Source organism: Phyllobates terribilis, unplaced genomic scaffold, assembly GCF_046119375.1.
Source record: "Phyllobates terribilis strain yellow unplaced genomic scaffold, ASM4611937v1 Scaffold_4__5_contigs__length_816908805, whole genome shotgun sequence".
Taxonomy (NCBI): Eukaryota; Metazoa; Chordata; class Amphibia; order Anura; family Dendrobatidae; genus Phyllobates; species Phyllobates terribilis.
The window spans coordinates 784,211,986-784,227,882 of record NW_027362764.1 but is presented as its reverse complement, the minus strand read 5'-3'; the positions used below and the strand labels follow the sequence as shown (position 1 = coordinate 784,227,882).

At 47.8% G+C, this 15,897-nt stretch overlaps 1 protein-coding gene across 4 annotated transcripts in view; it reads left to right on the top strand.

Annotated features, from left to right (window-relative positions):
- PTP4A3 (protein tyrosine phosphatase 4A3) overlaps nucleotides 1–15,897 on the top strand; it is a 60,035-nt gene that overhangs the window by 14,047 nt on the left and 30,091 nt on the right. For 3 of the 4 annotated variants that reach the window (XM_073679948.1, XM_073679949.1, XM_073679950.1), the window contains exon 2: nucleotides 3,112–3,144. The gene's annotated coding sequence lies outside the window, so the exon portion shown is untranslated. The remainder of the gene's footprint in view (nucleotides 1–3,111; nucleotides 3,145–15,897) is intronic. The other variant, XM_073679951.1, reaches the window with a different exon arrangement.

Here is a 15,897-nt window from a genome sequence, read left to right as displayed (position 1 = left end):
TATTTTTTCTTGGGAGTGGGTGATAAATGCAGAATTGGTGACTTGTTTCCATTATACCTTTTCTCTGATTGTTCCTCACCTGGTTTTTACTCCCACTCCTGAGAAAAAATACTGAGCAAATACTGAGCAAATACTGAGCAAATACTGAGCAAATACTGAGCAAATACTGAGCAAATACTGAGCAAATACTGAGCAAATACTGAGCAAATACTGAGCAAATACTGACCGGATACTGATAGTGGGGCCACGGTCTTAGAAGGGAAGAGACATCGGTAAGCACAACACGATTTATAGTCTCCAGGACGGAGTCTGCATATACTGCGCTACTACCCCCTCTATTGAGAACGCTATAACTACTATAATACTGCTCCTATGTACAAGAATATAACTACTATAATACTGCCCTCAATGTACAAGAATATAACTACTATAATACTGCCCCTATGTACAAGAATATAACTACTATAATACTCCCCCTATGTACAAGAATATAACTACTATAATACTGCCCCCTATGTACAAGAATATAACTACTATAATACTGCCCCTATGTACAAGAATATAACTACTATAATACTGCTCCTATGTACAAGAATATAACTACTATAATACTGCTCCTATGTACAAGAATATAACTACTATAATACTGCCCCTATGTACAAGAATATAACTACTATAATACTGCCCTCTATGTACAAGAATAAAACTACAATAATACTGCCCCCTATGTACAAGAATATAACTACTATAATACTGCCCCTATGTACAAGAATATAACTACTATAATACTGCCCCTATGTACAAGAATATAACTACTATAATACTGCCCCTATGTACAAGAATATAACTACTATAATACTGCCCCCTATGTACAAGAATATAACTACTATAATACTGCCCCCTATGTACAAGAATATAACTACTATAATACTGCCCCCTATGTACAAGAATATAACTACTATAATACTGCTCCTATGTACAAGAATATAACTACTATAATACTGCTCCTATGTACAAGAATATAACTACTATAATACTGCTCCTATGTACAAGAATATAACTACTATAATACTGCCCCTACGTACAAGAATATAACTACTATAATACTGCTCCTATGTACAAGAATATAACTACTATAATACTGCTCCTACGTACAAGAATATAACTACTATAATACTGCCCCCTATGTACAAGAATATAACCACTATAATACTGCTCCTATGTACAACTGTATAACTGCTATAATACTGCTTTTACAGATGTGCACAGTTGGTGGGGATAGTAACACTTTTGGGGGTACTTCTCCGCACACTATATGGGGGCACAGCTTTGTCTTTTTCCTGCATGAAGTAAACATGAGACTTGTTGGGTGGGTGGGCATTGCTGTGACTATTTCTTCTGCTTTCTGTGGGAATATGAGCCGCGCTCGGGGGCATCTGCGCATCGCTGGGGACTGCTTCGCTTCCTGCACATTCTTACTTTGTTTATAACCTTGGGGAAGCGATGACTGAACCTTTATGAAGTTTGGCTTAAAGTGAATGTAGAAGATTGAGGTTTTTAGAACTAGAATTCCTCCTTTTTTTATATTTCCTGACCGCAGATTGCGCGTTAGACCTCGCGTGGATATAATGCCTGGTGTGTGGCTCTGTTGTAGACCCTTGAGCAGGTACTAAGGGGGCGAAGGGTCATTGGTGCACTACAAGTCGCAGGTGTCCGTAGTTGCCTGCCGGGGGGGGCTGCTCTGGGGGGTCATCTCTTCCGTTTCCCGCACACATCGGGAGCTTTTTCAGGTGTATAAATCACCAGGACCTGGTGTATGTGAACCGGACTTTGTGCTCAGGGTTTCCTCACATCAAATCTTTTGCTTTCCGCACCTTCCCACTAGTGGAAATGCGATGCGTTCCGGCTCTGAGCGGGTACACAGGCCTGGCAAGCTCTGCTGAGAGTGGGCGCCAGGAATGCCTTGGCTACCAGCCCGAAACAAGGGGATTGGTTTGTCCCCTCCCTGCGGATGGCTGCCGGCGCCTTCTGCCAAGCACGTTGCAAGGTGTATACATTAGGGGAGGTAGATGAGTATGCCCTTGGGGATGCGCCGCTGCCCTTGGGGCGCCACGTGTTGGGGTGATAAATCCCGCTGATGGCCGATGAGGCTTATTTCTGTCTCTGCCGCCTTCTATCCCAATTTTTTTTTACTTATTTTCCACCAAGTTTCCAGTCCATGATTGGTGACCGTTCTCTCTCTCCCAGGTTTTAATTATCTCAAGTTCATCCCGGAATTAAAGAGCTTTTACTCTATTAAAGAAACAATTCTCTTTGTGATGGAAATTTTTTTTATTTTTTTACCATTTTCACTATTTGTTCTACTTGGCAGTGAATGAAAACACTTTGGTTTGCCTTAAAGGGTTAATCTTTCCCCTAAAAAGCAAAGTTATCCCCTATCCTTGCAATTTAGGATACCGTGCTGATCAATGAGGATGGGGGGGTCCTGTCTCCGGGTCACCCATCAATGCTGAGAGCGAGGCTCTTACACCCCTAGAATGGGGGTCTGGGTGTGAATGGAGCTTGATGATATCCAGCGCTGCCAATGACAGTGAATGGAGCAGAGGCCGAACATGTGCACAGTACGGGGTCTCTGGAGCCCAATCTCAGGATCGCTGGAGGTGGCAGCCGGACCCCCAGCAATCAGTTGTGTCTACTGCTTGTGATGCTGGAATGATGCAGTATTCACAATTGTATACAGTGTAGACTGGAGCCACCTCCAGACTGATACATTGTAACAAGCTCAGGTGTTCAGATTACACCGCTCTGCCATCAGCAGCAGATAGTTTGCTACAATGTATCAGTCTGAAGTGACCAGAACTTTGCATCAGATACAGCTGTATCCACATCCCAGCCAGGCACGGCTGCCTATAACCTGACATGTAATAGTGACAGCGAGCCCCCTATACTGATCAGCAGGGGGCTCGGAGGACGGACCTCATGTCCTGGGGATCCACACTAATAATCTGTGGGGGCATTGCCCCTTTATGGGGGTCTTTGCGACTGATACTTTGTGAATTATTTTACCTGATTGAGGCGACAAAGCGCTAATTCTGTTTTTCTCTATTTCAGGTAGTGTTAAAGCTTCACGACGGCCGGTGGTAGGTGAGTGTGCGATCTACATGTGTATATATATATATATATCTCCTGTGTGTGTATGTATATATATATCTCCTGTGTTAGTCGCCATCTTATTGAACCTTGTGGCATTTTATGCATTTTCCATGATGTGTTACACTTTAAAGTGAGCTGTATGCTGATGGCTTCCCCCAGAAGAGCGCCCCCTCTTGCCCTCAGGCTGTGTTTAGTATTGCACCCTGGCCCTTTTAGGTGAGCAGCGGATGGATGGTGTTTCTGGGAGCGGGCGGCCCCCCATTATTGCCTCTTGTCTGGCTGAGTCAGACCCTGTTGTTTTCGGGAGGAATAGGGGTGCCCCTTGTTCTTCCCCTGACACCTTCGCCCCTTTTACATCGAGTTGTTCTTGTTGCTACAGAATGATGGTGAATGTAGCGAGGACGTGGCTGCACGAGTCCATAGACTGACCAGGCTCCACAGCAGCACAGAGTATTAAAGCAGGAGTGTGTAGCTGATGTGGTAGGGTGGTCACCAGCTGATCTACATAGTGATCCCCCCCAGCAGCACAGAGTATTTCAAGAGATGCGCGATATTTTTGTGGGAGCCATATTCACAGCAGCACAGAGTATATTGGTCTTTGATTTCCTGAAATACTCTGTGCTGTTGGGACTATCGCTCCATAACCTTCCATCACACACCTCCTGTAATGCTGAATGGAAGCAGGTGGGTCACCAGCAGCACAGAGTATTACAGGAGGGGTGTGGTGATTTTGTGGAGGGTTGAGGAGCGCTATTCCCAACAGAGTATTTCAGGAAAGGAGTGTGCTGATCTTGTGGGAGGACAATGTCCAAAATACTCTGTGCTGCTGGGAATACTGCTAGTCGCCCTCCTACAAAAGGATTGCATGCCTCCTGAAATACTCTGTGCTGCTGGATTACGAAATTCTTTCCAGTATGTAATTAAGTTGATCAGCCACAGCCCCCCTCCTGAAATACTCTGTGCTACTGGAAAGACTCTGTATCTTACACTGTGACTGCCAAAAGAGAAGAGTGACCTCCCACAAGATGTGCACAGTCCTCTCGAGTCACATGGCGGACGATGCAGGGCTCTTACAGCAGCACAGAGTATTACAGGAGAGCGATGTGCTGATCTGCATGCTGAGCATTGCTCTGCGGGGCTGTGTTCCCAGCAGCACAGAGTATTACAGGAGAGCGATGTGCTGATCTGCATGCTGAGCATTGCTCTGCGGGGCTGTGTTCCCAGCAGCACAGAGTATTACCGGAGAGCGATGTGCTGATCTGCATGCTGAGCATTGGTCTGTGGGGCTGTGTTCCCAGCAGCACAGAGTATTACAGGAGAGCAATGTGCTGATCTGCATGCTGAGCATTGGTCTGCGGGGCTGTCCCCAGCAGCACAGAGTATTACAGGAGAGCAATGTGCTGATCTACATGCTGAGCATTGCTCTGCGGGGCTGTGTTCCCAGCAGCACAGAGTATTACAGGAGAGCAATGTGCTGATCTGCATGCTGAGCATTGGTCTGAGGGGCTGTGTTCCCAGCAGCACAGAGTATTACAGGAGAGCAATGTGCTGATCTGCATGCTGAGCATTGGTCTGCGGGGCTGTGTCCCCAGCAGCACAGAGTATTACAGGAGAGCGATGTGCTGATCTGCATGCTGAGCATTGGTCTGCGGGGCTGTGTCCCCAGCAGCACAGAGTATTACAGGAGAGCGATGTGCTGATCTGCATGCTGAGCATTGCTCTGCGGGGCTGTTCCCAGCAGCACAGAGTATTACAGGAGAGCAATGTGCTGATCTGCATGCTGAGCATTGGTCTGCGGGGCTGTTCCCAGCAGCACAGAGTATTACAGGAGAGCAATGTGCTGATCTGCATGCTGAGCATTGGTCTGCGGGGCTGTCCCCAGCAGCACAGAGTATTACAGGAGAGCAATGTGCTGATCTACATGCTGAGCATTGCTCTGCGGGGCTGTGTTCCCAGCAGCACAGAGTATTACAGGAGAGCAATGTGCTGATCTGCATGCTGAGCATTGCTCTGCGGGGCTGTTCCCAGCAGCACAGAGTATTACAGGAGAGCAATGTGCTGATCTGCATGCTGAGCATTGGTCTGCGGGGCTGTCCCCAGCAGCACAGAGTATTACAGGAGAGCAATGTGCTGATCTGCATGCTGAGCATTGCTCTGCGGGGCTGTGTTCCCAGCAGCACAGAGTATTACAGGAGAGCAATGTGCTGATCTGCATGCTGAGCATTGCTCTGCGGGGCTGTGTTCCCAGCAGCACAGAGTATTACAGGAGAGCAATGTGCTGATCTGCATGCTGAGCATTGGTCTGAGGGGCTGTGTTCCCAGCAGCACAGAGTATTACAGGAGAGCGATGTGCTGATCTGCATGCTGAGCATTGGTCTGAGGGGCTGTGTTCCCAGCAGCACAGAGTATTACAGGAGAGCAATGTGCTGATCTGCATGCTGAGCATTGGTCTGAGGGGCTGTGTTCCCAGCAGCACAGAGTATTACAGGAGAGCAATGTGCTGATCTGCATGCTGAGCATTGCTCTGCGGGGCTGTGTTCCCAGCAGCACAGAGTATTACAGGAGAGCAATGTGCTGATCTGCACGCTGAGCATTGGTCTGTGGGGCTGTGTTCCCAGCAGCACAGAGTATTACAGGAGAGCAATGTGCTGATCTGCACGCTGAGCATTGGTCTGTGGGGCTGTGTTCCCAGCAGCACAGAGTATTACAGGAGAGCAATGTGCTGATCTGCATGCTGAGCATTGCTCTGCGGGGCTGTGTTCCCAGCAGCACAGAGTATTACAGGAGAGCAATGTGCTGATCTGCATGCTGAGCATTGGTCTGAGGGGCTGTGTTCCCAGCAGCACAGAGTATTTCAGACCCTTCTCCGCCTGTGTCCTTGGTGACGTCTGTTCTCCCGTGTCACTAATGCGTCAGTTCTCAGGAACGCGGGAACATCGTGTTTCCGAGGAGCCGCTGAGCGAGAAGAATAAAACGCTGCGTCGTCTTAATGCAAATCGGCCGGAATATTCTGATATTTTCCTTCTTGGTGGTGATATATAATTCTGTCCTGTTTTGTCTTATTCTGCTGGGTCCGGAGCTGCGCTCAAAGTGCAGCCGTGTCCCATGACCCTCGGGGCGGCCTGAGCGGTGATGTAGCAGAGACCCCCAGGGGCCCCAACACTGGCCCTGTGTGTAAAGCAATAGGGGGGCTTGTTCATTTGATCACTGTGATGGCAGGTGGTCTACTCGGGCGCCTCCTCTGACCCTGTGACTATAGGAGCTCCTGCTGCGATGCTGATCCTTTATTCTTTAGGGGTCCTAGACATCGGACCCCCGCCAATCATAAATTGACGACCTGCATCCTGCCGACCACTTTATAAATGGGGATATCCCTTTAAAGGAATTGTGCCGCTAAATGCGTTTATCCTATGCACAGGATGGGTGATCTCTGGAGGTTCGACCACTGGGGACCCCCACAGATCACCAGTATGGGGGCTCCGCAGTGAGAATGCAGTGTATGACCATCACTGTGACATAACCAGTATCCAAACTCGCTCAATGTCCCTTCTCTCGGGGGATTTTAGGACCCTCATTCTCTTGATTGGTGGCTGGTGGGGGGGGGGTCCCGAAAGAAGAATGCAGTGGTGGTCGTGCATGCACAGGTCACATGGGGGGTCCCAATCACTGGCCTCTGCGGAGATGCTGAGATCTCTCACGAGACCACCGAGCTATCACAAGACAGGTGCTTGCTTCTTATATGATGTCCTGCTGATTATTTCCTCCCTGCTTGTTGACTGTTGCCTGCCTAGATGCACATTGCTCATAGGGGGCAGTAGTGATGCAGATACTGACAACCTCATTGGTAACGCAGAACTATTGTAGCAAGCTCTGACTCTGCTGGACCTGGCCGCCGTTATATGGGCGCCACATAATGCCTCCTCCCTGTGGATACTAGTCTGGGGTCTAGGGGGGCTCAGGAGCGCTTGTCTGGTAGAGCTAATATTTTGTTACAATGTATTCAGTGCAGATGATTCTTTCCCTGCTGATAGTTTGTTACATTGTGTCAGTTTATTGACTTTTAGATCTCACGGTTTAATCTACAGAGTCAGAAGTCATTAGTAAGAATGAGCTGACCCGTGGAAATACGGGTTCTGGTACCCGACCTGTACTTTGTTCCAAAGTTCGGTTTGGGTACCAGAACTGTACCCGAACTTGAACCAGAATCCGAACTTTGGCTCTGGGAAAGAAATCGCTGTGCCTTCTGTCGCGCTCGCCTTCTGTCGCGCTCGCCTTCTGTCGCGCTCGCCTTCTGTCGGGCTCGCCTTCTGTCGGGCTCGCCTTCTGTCGGGCTCGCCTTCTGTCGGGCTCGCCTTCTGTCGGGCTCGCCTTCTGTCGGGCTCGCCTTCTGTCGGGCTCGCCTTCTGTCGGGCTCGCCTTCTGTCGGGCTCGCCTTCTGTCGGGCTCGCCTTCTCTCTCTCCCTCCGGTACCAGTCCGTGTTGGGTGTCCAGCACTGAGCATTAACTGTCCGATATGAAATACTGAACTTCTACGATCTGGTTCTCTCCTCACTAGTCATCAGTGTAAATTGGGATTTTCCACCATTTACTGACAGGAGCCGAGATCGTGAAGGAAAAATGAAACAGAATATTTTAATATATTAAGTTGCAGATCTTTATTTTACAGCATTTGGTTGTTTTTTTTTTGCACGGCTGATTTTTCCATGTACAAGAAAACGGACTGAAGAGCGGGGTCCCGAGTGTTGACCGTTTTTCTTGTACTTGGAGGGAAAAAAATTCTCCACTTTTTCCCTTCAGACAGAAAAATATCTTTCGATTTGAGAGTCCTCAGTGGTTGATACTATCTTTTCAGTCAGCCATTAAAAGGTAACGAATTGCAAGCTTTGGAGACTACTCAGGTCCCCATCAGGCGCAGAATAACAAAATCTGAAGAGTCAGTGTTAATACAGCAAGACCCATAAATAATGCAATAGAGGAGACCGGTGACGTAAAGCAGAGCTATTCCTATTGGAGAGGGGTAAACAGTTGTGGCCGTGCTCCCCTGTGGACCCCTTCATGGGTTTTGGGGGCTGAAATTGACATCACTAATTGAAGACAGACCCCGAGATGGATAACGGCAGGAAATGCCTGGAGACCCTCGCTCTGCTCCAGAACACTTGGCTGCTCGGTTCCTGGATCCTCCGTAGACTGCGGATCTAGCAGAGCCGACTGTGCTCACTGCGGGCTTTTACTACGCAGAATGTCCTGTTCGTCCTAATCTCCCTGCTTTATGAATGTAATTCTAGAGCTGCGGTGTACATTGACACTACAGTTGACAATGCGCATTAGAACAAAGTCCTTCTGTCCACGAGGATTGGGTCTGGCATCTGTGAAACGACGCAACTGAATGTCAGACGTAGCAGTGCCGAATAAGATTGAGGTCTGTGGTTTTACATAGGACTGCAGGTTGAGCGTAAACCCTCCTACTTTGAGAGTTGGCTGACAGGTTGAGCTCTGCTACATCTGGGTGTATTTTAGGAAGTGAATGTCGTCCCTGCTCCGGTGGCGGAGCTCTGTCCCCCCGCACAGTAGACACGTCGAGAGCTTGCGGCGCTGCAGATTTCTCCCAGCCGCACGGATTTATTTACTGATCGCGCTGCATCCCGGCCAGGAAAACCTGTGACGTCCGCAAAACGTAGGAAGCTTCCCCGCCGCTGATAGGAGGGAAATCCCAGGGATAGAGGCTCGGCGAGCGCCACCGCTGCCACAGTCCTTCCCAGCCACCGACACATCTGCTGCACCGCAGGTGAGCCACCACAGGGGACGGGGGCCGGCTGGAGCCCCCTACAGAGGGGAGCAAATCACTGCCCAAACCCCGATATTCTGTGCTGTGGAGCTGACGCCGTGGTGGGTGTTTTGATGGGTTTTGGGTCCTTTATCTGGTGCCCGGCTCCTGGTTCTGTTCAGCCCGGACCCCTCTTATTACCTAAAACAGGAAGCGGTGAGTGTCAAGGACATGCTGGGGGTTGTAGTCTTACAGCAACTGGAGAGCCGCAGGTTGGAGACGACTACATTGTGGATATTTTATTTTTTGGGGTTTTATTTAATATTTGAATTGCTTTCTATATATTCTGATTTCTTGGGTAAATGCACCACAGATTATAGAGATGGCAGGGGTGGTTTTCAGGGCCTGCTGGGAGTTGTAGTTTCTCAATGACTGGAGTGGTACAGGTGGCGAAGATCTGGAATAAGGGTTTTTCGCACACATATAAATATTCCGTGTGTGTGTGTGTGTGTGTGTGTGTGTGTGTGTCAGGTTATTGTTGGGTCTTCACTTTGTAACTTTTTGCTTTAATCTGAATATACATACCAAAAGTTTGGACACACCTTCTCATTTAAAGATTTTTCTGTATTTTCATGACTATGAAGATTGTACATTCACACTGAAGGCATCAAAACTATGAATTAACACATGTGGAATTATATACTTAACAAAAAAGTGTGAAACAACTGAAAATATGTCTTATATTCTAGGTTCTTCAAAGTAGCCACCTTTTGCTTTGATGACTGCTTTGCACACTCTTGGCATTCTCTTGATGAGCTTCAAGAGGTAGTCACCGGAAATGGTTTTCACTTCACAGGTGTGCCCTGTCAGGTTTAATAAGTGGGATTTCTTGCCTTATAAATGGGGTTGGGACCATCAGTTGTGTTGTGCAGAAGTCTGGTGGATACACAGCTGATAGTCCTACTGAATAGACTGTTAGAATTTGTATTATGGCAAGAAAAAAGCAGCTAAGTAAAGAAAATCGAGTGGCCATCATTACTTTAAGAAATGAAGGTCAGTCAGTGTGAAAAATTGGGAAAACTTTGAAAGTGTCCCCAAGTGCAGTTGCAAAAACCATCAAGCGCTACAAAGAAACTGGCTTACATGAGGACCGCCCCAGGAAAGGAAGACCAAGAGTCACCTCTGCTTCTGAGGATAAGTTTATCCGAGTCACCAGCCTCAGAAATCGCAGGTTAACAGCAGCTCAGATTAGAGACCAGGTCAATGCCACACAGAGTTCTAGCAGCAGACACATCTCTACAACAACTGTTAAGAGGAGACTTTGTGCAGTAGGCCTTCATGGTAAAATAGCTGCTAGGAAACCACTGCTAAGGACAGGCAACAAGCAGAAGAGACTTGTTTGGGCTAAAGAACACAAGGAATGGACATTAGACCAGTGGAAATCTGTGCTTTGGTCTGATGAGTCCAAATTTGAGATCTTTGGTTCCAACCACCGTGTCTTTGTGCGACGCAGAAAAGGTGAACGGATGGACTCTACATGCCTGGTTCCCACCGTGAAGCATGGAGGAGGAGGTGTGATGGTGTGGGGGTGCTTTGCTGGTGACACTGTTGGGGATTTATTCAAAATTGAAGGCATACTGAACCAGCATGGCTACCACAGCATCTTGCAGCGGCATGCTATTCCATCCGGTTTGCGTTTAGTTGGACCATCATTTATTTTTCAACAGGACAATGACCCCAAACACACCTCCAGGCTGTGTAAGGGCTATTTGACCAAGAAGGAGAGTGATGGGGTGCTACGCCAGATGACCTGGCCTCCACAGTCACCAGACCTGAACCCAATCGAGATGGTTTGGGGTGAGCTGGACCGCAGAGTGAAGGCAAAAGGGCCAACAAGTGCTAAGCATCTCTGGGAACTCCTTCAAGATTGTTGGAAGACCATTTCCAGTGACTACCTCTTGAAGCTCATCAAGAGAATGCCAAGAGTGTGCAAAGCAGTCATCAAAGCAAAAGGTGGCTACTTTGAAGAACCTAGAATATAAGACATATTTTCAGGTGTTTCACACTTTTTTGTTAAGTATATAATTCCACATGTGTTAATTCATAGTTTTGATGCCTTCAGTGTGAATGTACAATCTTCATAGTCATGAAAATACAGAAAAATCTTTAAATGAGAAGGTGTGTCCAAACTTTTGGTCTGTACTGTACATACATACATCTCACTAAATTAGAATATCATCAAAATTTATTTCAGTTCTTCAATACAAAAAGTGAAACTCATATATTAGTCATTACACACAGAGGGATCTATTATATAGAGTCATTACACACAGAGGGATCTATTTCATGTGTTTTTCTGTTAATGTTGATGATTATGGCTTACAGCCAATGAAAACACAAGTCGTCATCTCAGTAAATTAGAATAATTAACAAAAAACACCTGCAAAGGCTTCCTCAGCGTTTAAAAAACACACAGATGTATCCAGGACATGGAGTACAAGTGTCGCATTCCTTGTGTCAAGCCCCTCATGACCAATAGACAACGCCAGACGCGTCTTACCTGGGCCAAGGAGAAGAAGACCTGGACTGTTGCTCAGTGGTCCAAGGTGTTGTTTTCAGATGAAAGTAAATTTTGCATTTCATTTGGAAATCAAGGTCCCAGAGTCTGGAGGAAGAGTGGAGAGGCCACAATCCAAGCTGCTGGAGGTCTAGTGTGAAGTCTCCACAATCAGTGATGGTTTGGGGGGCCATGTCATCTGCTGGTGTAGGTCCACTGTGTTTTATCAAGACCAAAGTCAGCGCAGCCGTCTACCAGGACATTTTACAGCCCTTCATGCTTCCCTCTGCCGACAAGCTTTATGGAGATGGAAATGTCATTCTCCAGCAGGACTTGGCCCCTGTCCACACAGCCAAAAGTACCAATACCGGGTTACACACAACAGTATCACTGAGCTTGATTGGCCGCAAACTCGCCTGACCTTAACCCCATAGAGGATCTATTATAGAGAATCTATGGGGTATTGTCAAGAAGAAGATGAGAGACCCCCAGAGCCAGCAATGCAGATGAGCTGAAGGCTGCTATCAAAGCCACCTGGGCTTCCATAACCCCTCAGCAGCCACAGGCTGATCCCTCCATGCCACAGGCTGATCGCCTCCATGCCACAGGCTGATCGCCTCCATGCCACAGGCTGATCGCCTCCATGCCACAGGCTGATCGCCTCCATGCCACAGGCTGATCGCCTCCATGCCACAGGCTGATCGCCTCCATGCCACAGGCTGATCCCTCCATGCCACAGGCTGATCGCCTCCATGCCACAGGCTGATCGCCTCCATGCCACAGGCTGATCGCCTCCATGCCACAGGCTGATCGCCTCCATGCCACAGGCTGATCGCCTCCATGCCACAGGCTGATCGCCTCCATGCCACAGGCTGATCGCCTCCATGCCACAGGCTGATCGCCTCCATGCCACAGGCTGATCGCCTCCATGCCACAGGCTGATCGCCTCCATGCCACAGGCTGATCGCCTCCATGCCACAGGCTGATCGCCTCCATGCCACAGGCTGATCGCCTCCATGCCACAGGCTGATCGCCTCCATGCCACAGGCTGATCGCCTCCATGCCACAGGCTGATCGCCTCCATGCCACAGGCTGATCGCCTCCATGCCACAGGCTGATCGCCTCCATGCCACAGGCTGATCGCCTCCATGCCACAGGCTGATCGCCTCCATGCCACAGGCTGATCGCCTCCATGCCACAGGCTGATCGCCTCCATGCCACAGGCTGATCGCCTCCATGCCACAGGCTGATCGCCTCCATGCCACAGGCTGATCGCCTCCATGCCACAGGCTGATCGCCTCCATGCCACAGGCTGATCGCCTCCATGCCACAGGCTGATCGCCTCCATGCCACAGGCTGATCGCCTCCATGCCACAGGCTGATCGCCTCCATGCCACAGGCTGATCGCCTCCATGCCACAGGCTGATCGCCTCCATGCCACAGGCTGATCCCCCTCCATGCCACAGGCTGATCCCCCTCCATGCCACAGGCTGATCCCCCTCCATGCCACAGGCTGATCCCCCTCCATGCCACATTGCCGCATTGATGCAGTAATTGATGCAAAAGGAGCCCGACCAAGTATTGAGGCATTTACTGAACAGACATTTCAGGAGGATAACATTTGTTGTTATAAAGTATTCTAATTTACTGAGATAATGACGTTTATGTTTTCATTGGCTGTAATCCATAATCATCAACATTAACAGAAATAAACACGTGAAATAGATCCCTCTGTGTAATGACTCCATATAATAGATCCCTCTGTGTAATGACTCTATATAATAGATCCCTCTGTGTGTAATGACTATATAATAGATCCCTCTGTGTGTAATGACTCTATAATAGATCCCTCTGTGTGTAATGTCTCTATATAATCCCTCTGTGTGTAATGTCTCTATATAATAGATCCCTCTGTGTGTAATGACTCTATATAATAGATCCCTCTGTGTGTAATGACTCTATATAATAGATCCCTCTGTGTGTAATGACTCTATATAATAGATCCCTCTGTGTAATGACTCTATATAATAGATCCCTCTGTGTGTAATGACTCTATATAATAGATCCCTCTGTGTGTAATGACTCTATATAATAGATCCCTCTGTGTGTAATGACTCTATATAATAGATCCCTCTGTGTGTAATGACTCTATATAATAGATCCCTCTGTGTGTAATGACTCTATATAATAGATCCCTCTGTGTGTAATGTCTCTATATAATAGATCCCTCTGTGTGTAATGTCTCTATATAATAGATCCCTCTGCGTGTAATGACTCTATATAATAGATCCCTCTGCGTGTAATGACTCTATATAATAGATCCCTCTGCGTGTAATGACTCTATATAATAGATCCCTCTGCGTGTAATGACTCTATAGAATAGATCCCTCTGCGTGTAATGACTCTATAGAATAGATCCCTCTGCGTGTAATGACTCTATAGAATAGATCCCTCTGCGTGTAATGACTCTATAGAATAGATCCCTCTGTGTGTAATGACTCTATAGAATAGATCCCTCTGTGTGTAATGACTCTATAGAATAGATCCCTCTGTGTGTAATGACTCTATATAATAGATCCCTCTGTGTAATGACTCTATATAATAGATCCCTCTGTGTGTAATGACTCTATATAATAGATCCCTCTGTGTGTAATGACTCTATATAATATAGGAGTTTCACTTTTTGTATTGAAGAACTGAAATAAATTAACTCTTTGGTATTCTAATTTAGTGAGATTCAGCTGAATATGTGTATGTATATATACTTTTTTGTGTATATAGTATAGGTATATGCTGTGGGGCTATAGTATAGGTATATGCTGTGGGGCTATAGTATAGGTATATGCTGTGGGGCTATAGTATAGGTATATGCTGTGGGGCTATAGTATAGGTATATGCTGTGGGGCTATAGTATAGGTATATGCTGTGGGGCTATAGTATAGGTATATGCTGTGGGGCTATAGTATAGGTATATGCTGTGGGGCTATAGTATAGGTATATGCTGTGTGTGTTTTGTTCCTGGAGGTTTGTGTCGTCCTGGCCTTTTTTCCACTTCCCATGATGAATCCCATTTAAAATTGTTCAATCAGTCTCTAGGCTGATAACAGGGAGCAATAGCTGCCATCACAGTTGCCTTCTTGTCTGGTTTAAAACTGCAGATAACAGAAAACAATAGATAGTAAGGAACTGCACACTTTGGGGTCAGTGAAGTCCCAGCAGTGTGAGGGGGTCCCTGCAGGGTGAGGGGCTCCTCCGCTTCCTCTCTTTTGTGCTGGTTCCCAGTCCCCCTCCCCCAGCGTGAGATGTCCCATAACCTGCAGCGGCTGATAACAGATAGCAGTAGCATTCAGGTACACAGCCAGTGGCAGGGAGCGGTCAGGCCCGCTGTGATGAGCCCAGACTCCAGGTACTGGCGCCTGGTTGTGGGTTTTTGGTATCGCGCCTGTGATCACTGCGGTCGGGTCTATTGCGTGACTCTTTATCCCCCCTTTGTCGTCTTGGGCACAGACGGGTCCAAAATGGCAGCAGCACCGATACAGCACTGCCGGTGCCAGTCCTCAGCCGTGTGCCGTGCGGACCCTCTCTGGGCGCCAGCACTTGCTGTGCCCTGGTGTAGTGGAGGTCTAGTCTTACCATGGTGGCACAACAAGGTTAACCCCTTCCTGACAGCCGTTTTACATTTTTCTAGTTCTTTTACGCCCAGCTCCCAAGAGCCATAACGTAACAAAGGGTCTACAGCCGAGATCGGAGTCCACTCTGATCCCGGCCATTGTAGCTGCAGCCTATAGAAATCTGCTCCTCCGGCTCTTCCCATATACTTATAGGGGATACTAACCATATAGAGCTGTGCAAGTCACACTGCCGCGAGGGTCTCTCCTCCGTGCTTTACACTACAGTTCTGCTCCACGATGGCACAGCATTGATCAGTGACTTCAGCTGGTATCCATTATCTATTGCAGTATGATGGTCTGACCTGAGGCTCGGACTGCTGCACTCTCCATCATGCTTTACACTGCAGCGCGGCACCAAGAAGTTGTTTTTCTGCCTGAGAATATACATTGCTGTCTGCCAGTTTTCTCTGTAGTGGTCATGGGAACCAGGAGGCTTAGGATGAACATATCTTTTGGACCCTGATGGATAAGGGAGTCTTCCAGTGTCTGGGATTGTCCTGCGCAGCGCCCCCTCCAGGCCCTGATCCTACAGCCTGTAGCACCGTGTCACGGATGCTCCGTGATAAAACTCCTCTGTCCACGGCACAGGAATCCTGACCCTCAGTTCATATATCTATCCCCCACACCTTTTCACTGCCTCTTGCAACAAATACTCTGTGCTGCTGTTAGTACCATACTTTCCTGTCAGCCTGTGATCTTCTAGATGAGTACACGCCCCTCCTGAAACACTCTGTGCTGCTGTTGGTTATCGT